We start from the raw sequence: 7,397 nt of genomic DNA on the forward strand, positions 1-7,397 counted from the left end.
TTGAAATATTAGGAAAAAACTATAAAATCTTATATAATGAATCTTGATTGTAAAGATGTAAATCTTACCTGTTAAACTAGACACCCATGTAAATAGTTTTGTTTTATTGTTATATTATGATTGTTGAAGTTATTTGTTGTTTACCTGTAAACATTGTATATAAATATATTAAGGTTATAGAAAAAATATATTTGAAAAAGTCAATAACAATATAAAAGCTAGCAATCCATGACTGAAAGTTTATCCTGAAACAATTAACTTAAATCTAATTTTTAAAAAATCCTAATGTAAGGCATTAATGGCATTTTTAATATGAAAAAAAGTATCAACCTGTGTTTCCCAGCTCTCTGCAAATTCTTGTAGATACACAGTCAGTGACTGCCAGCTGTCTTTGAATAAAGCAAGACTGCTTTGGTCCTACTTGGTCTGGAAATATTTTATCCAACCTTTTTTGTTAGTATATTTGCTAAGATCTTTTAAATTTATATTTATTAAAGAAATTAGTCTATAGTAACTTGTATTAAGAATGTTAGTTTTCCCTTGGGGATAACTATGATTTTTTCTTTATACAAAGACTGCATTAGTCATTATTCTTTTTGAGTAGCTTGATATAGGTTCATCAGACCTTTCATTAAATCCTTTATTCACAACTTATAAGATTGAGAACATTAATCCAGTAGGTCCTGCAAGTTAATGACATTTCATTTTCTGCTTAGCTTTTATTTCTTCTTTTCTTTCATCTACTTTGTTTAGTAGGTTGAAAAGATGGTCTGTCAGGTTATGAACTTTCAATTTGTTCTTATGACTACATTTTCAATTTTGGAGGTGCTATATAGTTCTAGGCTTAGAAGATATAAGTAGGCATGCAGTCTAGGTGACCATTAAGGAGCCTAGCTCAAATTCCATATTGCATCCAAATCACTATCTCATTAAGTGACTGCTCAAGGTCACACAGTATGCAAATGAAGATGGAAAGATTCATCCCTGTACCCTTAACACAGGAAGCAGGTCTTTAACAAGTCAGAACTTAGTCCTCTGCACTAACTGCCAGACTGAAAAACTAAAATATTTTAGCTGTCCTTTTATATCATCATTCTTGTTAAAATATCTCCATATTTATCTTCCACTGTCAGTGTGTAACTACTTTGGTTTCTTTAATTAACTCCAGATACTATATAGTTAGGTTGGTTGTCTCCATTAAACTATTAGCAATCCCCTTCAGAAAATATCTCTTCTGACTGAGTTATGGTAAAAAAAACTCTATTTCCATTTTAATCTCCCCTCTGCCATCTTTGTTGCTATCTTATTTGATGTTATCTAGCTCTTTCTTTCCTGAAACAGTTAAGGCTTTTTGTTCTGGATTATAAGCTGTCCTTATTTTTCCTTCTGCTCATTCCATCTTTTATCATTATTTCAGCTCTGTAAACTGATTTAGAGTTCATTGCATTACATTGCATGTACTTCCTCTCTGTCTTATAGTTTATTAGCAATTCTTCTAGAAATGGTTGCCTACAGCCTGTCTCATATTTCATTATTCTCCTATTTGTGCAATGACTACCACCACTGGGTATGATTTAATTATATGCTTGTATTTCATAATTTGACTGTTATTTGTGAATGCTCTGTTATAGCTCTTTTTTTAATGTCAGTTTTTATTATTCTAAGTTAGTTTCCTGTATTAACATTAAATCTGTTCAACTGGCTTGTAAGTCAGTTCTTTTTGAAAAAAAAACTTGTAAATGTGCTTCATGGTTATATATTTATATACTCCCCCATATTTCATCTCCTCCATCCTGTCTATAATATCTTCTTGTTCCCTGCTGTTAGACTCTCTTCTTGCATAAAGTTTATCTTGTTTATAACCTAGAGTTAAGCTGAAGTCTTGAAAGAAATGCAAGTTTTCAACTTGTCAAATAGTATCGTATATATATATATATATATATATACATATGGGTCTACCTGAAAATGCCGAAAGTGCACAACGCCGACGACGAGAACACCGAGACCGGAAGATCAACAATGGAGAAGACCGACAGTTGAGAATCCTGATGCTAAGAACACCGACAAGTTAAGGTAAGTGTGCAATAGGGATGGATGTTAAGGTCAGGGTGTGGGTAAGGTAAGTGAGTGATAGTGACGGACTTTAGGTTTAGGGGCAGGTTAAGTGAGTTAGGGTTAGGGTGCGGGTAAGGTATGTGTGTGATAGTGATGGACTTGAGGGTTAGGGGTGGATTAAGTGAGTTAGGGTTAGGGTGCGGGTAAGGTAAGTGTGCGATAGTGACAGAGTTAAGGGTTAGGGGCAAATTAAGTGAGTTAGGGTTAGGGTGCGGGTAAGGTAAGTGTGCGATAGTGACGGACCATAGGGTTAGGGTTTGGGTTAAGGTTAGTGCATAGATAGTTGTGCATGCAAGGTTTAGTGTAGGTTTGTAAGGTTTCTGGTGTGCTTGTGTTGTGTGTGTGTGTTTTTGGGAAAGGTATTTGTTTTGTTGATTGTCGGGATTTTGGTTTGTCGGGCAGGTGAAGTTTCGTGTTTCTGAACTTTCTTTTTTTGTCGTTTTTTTCGTGTTGGTTATTTCATTGTCTGTGTTTTGGCATGTCGGTTTATCAGGTAGACTTATATATATATATATATATATATATATATATATATATATACACACACACACACACACACACACACACACACACACACACACACACACACACATACACACATTTGATTCCACCCCAAACTGCCTTTTTATTATTCCAGTAAAAATACCATTTTAAATGTGAACTGTAATGCCTGTTTGGAAGTTTTTTTACTAAACTCCTTGGCATTTTTAACTTTGTTTCCTGTGTATCTACTGTATTATATTTTCTGTGTAACTTTGTATAATGTTGTTACATACCATCCTACATTCCCTGATCAGTTATTTATATCTTTGTGGTCTGCATTGCTTAGGAGCCGTGATGCACCTATGTCTCCAACCTGAACTAAAAGTCTGATGTCATCTTTTGAGCTGATGTCCCTCGGAGACCTTTTGTTACAATTAAGTAAAGGCTATGCCTATGCCCATGCCCAGTAACACCAGTGGTCTGGTGAGGCCTACCAAGCTCTCCCCTTCCAAGTGGTGGCACAATACATTGTTCTACTCCCTGCCCTCAAACTGAAGCATTCTTTAGTAATGAGAACACAGAGTGCTTAAATTTCCTTACCTTTCCATCTGGAATTAAAGAATAAAACAGTTGTGTTTAACATTCCTTTTATAATAGTGGTTTCCTTCCAAAGTAACATCTGTTTCAATAAAATATCTTCAAAATGTGAATAATATTTCATATTGTCATTTGCCCCAGGTAGTACTGGACACTTTTTTGAGATGTGATTTCAATATTGCCATACACTGAACATAATCCTGAGCTGTCTTAAGTTAAACATGTAGCTATAGTGCACACTTCACACCATGTAAGATGCATTTATATAATAAAATATGACATATATTGCATCCAGGTGCAAAAATGTCATAGTTCTGTTGTACTCTACCATCAGACCAATCATAGAGTACAATGCCCCCTTTGGCATGTATCCGGCCAGGCATATGCAACAAGTAGAGTGTTCACAGAGGAAAAGAATGTGTGGTTTAGAAAACAAGTCCTGTGTGGTCTGCCATAAAGGCTTATCCTTTTACTCAGTGTCTTACAGGCTGCCAAGAGGCAACCTATGCCTGGCCTATAAAACATTCTCTGATGCAGCCTTAATGGACCTGTTTCACATCCATAACTTAATTAACATCAGCAGGACCTGATTCACGGACCTAAACCTCACCTGTGACATAAAAAGTATATGCTGGGGGGACAGGTGTGCGTCTTGAGGGCTACCCCTTCTCTGCAACAGACATTCCATCCGTATCAAGCAAAATTCTTCCCTGCAGTTATCCAAGTGAAACTTGGATCAATGGATGGGGACTCAAAAATTTACCCTAGGTCTGGCATCTATGTCTCTTTTATAGAAAGGAAGTTTGTAAATGTTCAGCCATGCATGCTCAAGTTTATTTAACCATACAAAACATAATATTTTTTTTAATATTTCTGTGAAGCATGACCAGGCTTAAAAAGTCCCTTTAAGAGTCATTATCCTAATATTCTCCCATGATCTATTCTAGCTAAAGCATAAAAAATAGCAGGAAAACTACAGCTTCACACAGTAAAAAGTATTTATTTGTAAAAATGGACCAGATAAGTGCTTTCACAAAGTAAAACCAATGCTTCTACAGATCATGATATATGATAGCTAGTACTATTTACTTCCAATTCTCTTCTTTGTGGAGATTTTTCTCCCAAGGCCTCTGCCTAATATCGGATATTATCCTAGTCAGATTTTTCCCACTAAACAAATGTCAAGTAAAACTAAATAAATTTTCCTATTATTCTGTTGCTCATTTTGAATTAAATATTAACACAACAATTAAAAGCACAAGCTCTTAGGCAAAAAAGTGTGGTTGTACTATTAATTACGGTTGCAGTTTTACATAAAGAAGAATGACTATTGTTGAAAGATAATCCTAGTATTTAGATATTCAGTATAATGAATTCTACTGCATATCTAGCACAACAATTTCCAAAATTAGTAAAGATAATACATAAATAAATGAGTACCTAACTAAATAAATAAATATACAACTGATAATAAATACATATACATCTGTTGGACAGTGGCGCAGGGAACTAATGGCTTTGCTGGACAGAGGCACAGGGAACTAATCTAAGGGGGTGGCGAAAACCAACACATTCTGGCTAGGCTTATAAATGGCCTTGGGCAGATAGCCTAGTACTTACCTATGAACCTATAATACATAAACGAATTAGTACCTAACTAAATAAATAAATATACAACTGATGGTAAACTCTGTCTATTTTTTCCAAACAACAGTGAAAGTAACATATATTTAAGACTTGAAAAAGAAGAATAATTTAATAAATGGTTCTTGTGTCTGTGTGCTTTTAAAGTAAGAATGATATAACAGTCCTAGGTGAAATTTGTACTTTCATACAGAAACTATGACTAATACCAGCTAAGCTCTACGGTTTAAAGGTGAATCTTTGTACATAGATTTGCCCTTGTAAAAATGTTCATCTTTATTACTTCACATACATTTGAAATAACTTTTGCTACAGCTATTGGAAACTTGCATCACCCAACTTGTATTATTAGTATACTTGATTTAATCTTTTTTGTTTGTTTGTTTCTATTCTCCCTTATGTATTAGTGTTTCTTGTTAATCTGCATGCCATTTCTTTTTGCATGCTTCATGTATAAGAATAATGTGCAAATGTTTATGTATTCCCAGGCTTATTAAAATTAGTTGCAGGGGAGTTTTCTAAATATAAGACATATGACAGAGTTCTAGATAGTTTAGTTTTTATTATGCAGTTCACCTATACACTTAAAGAATCAACTCTCACTCTTTCTATCATATATATATATATATATATATATATATATATATATATATATGGGTCTATATTAGAACACCGAACATTCAAAATGCCGGGTCTTCTAATATCGACCCATTTTCAGCGAACGCTGAAAATATCGAAGAAATAGAAAACTGAATTTTTTTCTAGGGAAAGAATTCAGTTGTCCATTTCTGTTGCTTCGGTATTTTCAGTGCTCTGGTGGAAAGTTACGGGTCGGGTTCAGATAAATGCGATTGCGTGGACGTGAGGGTTAGGGTGGGTTAGGTGAGTTAGGGTTAGGGCGCAGGTCAGGTAAGTGTGCAATTGTGTGGACATGAGGGTTAGGGTGGGGTAGGTGAGTTAGGGTTAGGGCACGGGTGAGGTGACTATGCATTGGTGACGGACCTTAGGGTTAGGGTCTGAGTTAAGGTAAGTAGATAGTTAGTAGTATATGTATAGTTTAGTGTAGGGTTAGGTGTAAGAGTTTAGGTGTATGTGTGAGGACTGCTGTTTGTTTGGTGTGCTTGTATTGTGTGTATGTGTTTTGGAACAGCAATTTTTTCCCTAGGAAAAAATTTGCTGTTCTGAATGTACGATGTTTTGAATTTTCGATCGATAAGGTTCGATATTAGAACACTCGACATTTTGTATGTTCGGTGTTTTAATATAGACACTATATATATATATATATATATATATATATATATATATATATATATATATATATGTGTGTGTGTGTGTGTGTGTGTAGAAGATGGGTCTATATGACTTGGTCGACAGTTCATATGATCGACTGTTTATTTGGTCGACAGTTCATTTGATCGACAAGCATTTTAGGTGGGGGCTTCACCCCCCACAACCCCCAATGTGGGGGGCTGTGCCCCCCACCCCCCCAACTATATATATCAACTCCAGGGTCACACAACATTGGGAAGGGGCAAATGCTTGTCGATCAAATGAACTGTCGACCAAATAAACAGTCGATCATATGAACTGCTCACCAAGTCATATAGACCGATATATATATATATATATATATATATATATATATATATATATATATATATATATATATATATATATATACACACACACACATCTATATATATATATATATATATATATATATATATATGTATATGTGTGTGTGTGTGTGTGTGTGTGTGTGTATATATATATATATATATATATATATATATATATATGTGTGTGTGTGTGTGTGTGTATATGTATATATATATATATATATATATATATATATATATATATATATATATATATATACACACATATATATATATATATATATATATATATATATATATATATGTATATATATATATATATATATACATATATAGATATATATAAACAGATCTTTGTAGTGAAGTGTAATTAGATTTCCAGTGTAATGGAGGGTAAGATGTATCCCTCTTAAGGAAAAACATTAAGTCATAGGGAAAACTGGTATTTCTTAAATGATTTAGTCATGAACCTAGGTGCTACACTGCTCACTGCATCTAGTGAGTTAAGTGCCGAGATGCACCTATGCTGTTGTAAATTAATATTTATTTGGGCTGTTTTTTAACAAAAAGCCTTGTAAGCTCTTTATTAAGCTGTGGCCCAAATAAATCTACCGCAGTCCATCATGACATCAGTGTAAGCAGAGCAAGCTCTGTGTCCATGGACTGTAATGGATACAGCTCAGCGTGTGATCAGCAGTGTGCGCATTAAAGTCTATGGACACACTTTGCACTTTCACTACCATGATGCCACTGAGTTTAAAGTTTACTTTTCAGTTCAGTGGCATAATTATAGGCAAAGCTGTGACATAAAAAGCTTTTCCACCAACAAATGGAGCTGCCAGACAACTCTCATAATGCTGCAGAAATGCTTGGCACTTTAGGCACTACCTTGTGTAGTGCAAATGTAAAGGATTTTTGATGACCAAATCATATTAT

This window comes from Protopterus annectens, chromosome 4.part0, assembly GCF_019279795.1.
Source record: "Protopterus annectens isolate FY-2018-M chromosome 4.part0, PAN1.0, whole genome shotgun sequence".
Classification (NCBI taxonomy): Eukaryota; Metazoa; Chordata; order Ceratodontiformes; family Protopteridae; genus Protopterus; species Protopterus annectens.